This window comes from Bacillus rossius, unplaced genomic scaffold, assembly GCF_032445375.1.
Source record: "Bacillus rossius redtenbacheri isolate Brsri unplaced genomic scaffold, Brsri_v3 Brsri_v3_scf189, whole genome shotgun sequence".
Classification (NCBI taxonomy): domain Eukaryota; kingdom Metazoa; phylum Arthropoda; class Insecta; order Phasmatodea; family Bacillidae; genus Bacillus; species Bacillus rossius.
The window spans coordinates 47,501-50,000 of NW_026962361.1; positions in this window are offsets into that span (position 1 = coordinate 47,501).

A 2,500-nucleotide genomic window follows, 5' to 3' on the forward strand; every position below is an offset into this window, starting at 1 on the left:
GTTAGGTTAGGTAAGTTTAGGTTAGGTTAGGTTAGGTTAGGTTAGGTTAGGTTAGGTTAGGTTAGGTTAGGTTAGGTTAGGTTAGGTTAGGTTAGGTTAGGTTAGGTTAGGTTAGGTTAGGTTAGATTAGGTTAGGTTAGGTTAGGTTAGGTTAGGTTAGGTTAGGTTAGGTTAGGTTAGGTCAGGTCATTGTATTTAATAATTTTTAAATTTTTTTTACTCTCAGGCAAGGTTAGGTTAGGTTAGGTTAGGTTAGGTAAGGTTAGGTTAGGTTAGGTTAGGTTAGGTTAGGTTAGGTTAGGTTAGGTTAGGTTAGGTTAGGTTAGGTTAGGTTAGGTTAGGTTAGGTTAGGTTAGGTTAGGTTAGGTTAGGTTAGGTCAGGTCATTGTATTTAATAATTTTTAATTTTTTTTTTACTTTTAGGCAAGGTTAGGTTAAGTTAGGTTAGGTTAGGTCATTGTATTTGATTATTTAAAAAAAATTCCCCTCTCAGGCAATATTAGGTTAGGTTAGATTAGGTAAGTTTAGGTTAGGTAAGGTCATTGTATTTAATTATTTAAAAAAATTTCCCCTCTCAGGCAATATTAGGTTAGGTTAGGTTAGGTTAGGTTAGGTCATTGTATTTAATTATTTAAAAAAAATTCCCCTCTCAGGCAATATTAGGTTAGGTTAGGTTAGGTTAGGTTAGGTCATTGTATTTAATAATTTAAAAAAATTTCCCCTCTCAGGCAATATTAGGATTGGTTAGGTTAGGTTAGGTTAGGTTAGGTCAGGTCATTTTATTTAATAATTTTTAAATTTTTTTTTACTTTTAGGCAAGGTTAGGTTAAGATAGGTTAGGTAAGGTCATTGTATTTAATTATTTAAAAAAAATTCCCCTCTCAGGCAATATTAGGTTAGGTTAGGTTAGGTTAGGTTAGGTTAGGTTAGGTTAGGTTAGGTTAGGTCAGGTCATTGTATTTAATAATTTTTAAATTTTTTTTACTCTCAGGCAAGGTTAGGTTAGGTTAGGTTAGGTTAGGTAAGGTTAGGTTAAGTTAGGTTAGGTTAGGTTAGGTTAGGTTAGGTTAGGTTAGGTTAGGTTAGGTTAGGTTAGGTTAGGTTAGGTTAGGTTAGGTTAGGTTAGGTTAGGTTAGGTTAGGTTAGGTTAGGTTAGGTTAGGTTAGGTTAGGTTAGGTTAGGTTAGGTTAGGTTAGGTTAGGTTAGGTTATGTTAGGTTAGGTTAGGTTAGGTTAGGTTAGGTTAGGTAAGGTCATTGTATTTAATTATTTAAAAAAATTTCCCCTCTCAGGCAATATTAGGTTAGGTTAGGTTAGGTTAGGTTAGGTTAGGTTAGGTTAGGTTAGGTCAGGTCATTGTATTTAATAATTTTTAAATTTTTTTTTACTTTTAGGCAAGGTTAGGTTAAGTTAGGTTAGGTTAGGTCATTGTATTTGATTATTTAAAAAAAATTCCCCTCTCAGGCAATATTAGGTTAGGTTAGGTTAGGTTAGGTTAGGTTAGGTTAGGTTAGGTTAGGTTAGGTTAGGTTAGGTTAGGTTAGGTTAGGTTAGGTTAGGTTAGGTTAGGTTAGGTTAGGTTAGGTTAGGTTAGGTTAGGTTAGGTTAGGTTATGTTAGGTTAGGTTAGGTTAGGTTAGGTTAGGTTAGGTTAGGTTAGGTTATGTTAGGTTAGGTTAGGTTAGGTTAGGTTAGGTTAGGTAAGGTCATTGTATTTAATTATTTAAAAAAATTTCCCCTCTCAGGCAATATTAGGTTAGGTTAGGTTAGGTTAGGTTAGGTTAGGTTAGGTTAGGTTAGGTCAGGTCATTGTATTTAATAATTTTTAAATTTTTTTTTACTTTTAGGCAAGGTTAGGTTAAGTTAGGTTAGGTTAGGTCATTGTATTTGATTATTTAAAAAAAATTCCCCTCTCAGGCAATATTAGGTTAGGTTAGGTTAGGTTAGGTTAGGTTAGGTTAGGTTAGGTTAGGTTAGGTTAGGTTAGGTTAGGTTAGGTTAGGTTAGGTTAGGTTAGGTTAGGTTAGGTTAGGTTAGGTTAGGTTAGGTTAGGTTAGGTTAGGTTAGGTTAGGTTAGGTTAAGTTAGGTTAGGTTAGGTTAGGTTAGGTTAGGTTAGGTTAGGTTAGGTTAGTTTAGGTTAGGTTAGGTTAGGTTAGGTTAGGTTAGGTTAGGTTAGGTTAGGTTAGGTTAGGTTAGGTTAGGTTAGGTTAGGTTAGGTTAGGTTAGGTTAGGTTAGGTTAGGTTAGGTTAGGTTAGGTTAGGTTAGGTTAGGTTAGGTTAGGTTAGGTTAGGTTATGTTAGGTTAGGTTAGGTTAGGTTAGGTTAGGTTAGGTAAGGTCATTGTATTTAATTATTTAAAAAAATTTCCCCTCTCAGGCAATATTAGGTTAGGTTAGGTTAGGTTAGGTTAGGTTAGGTTAGGTTAGGTTAGGTCAGGTCATTGTATTTAATAATTTTTAAATTTTTTTTTACTTTTAGGCAAGGTTAGGTTAAGTTAGGTT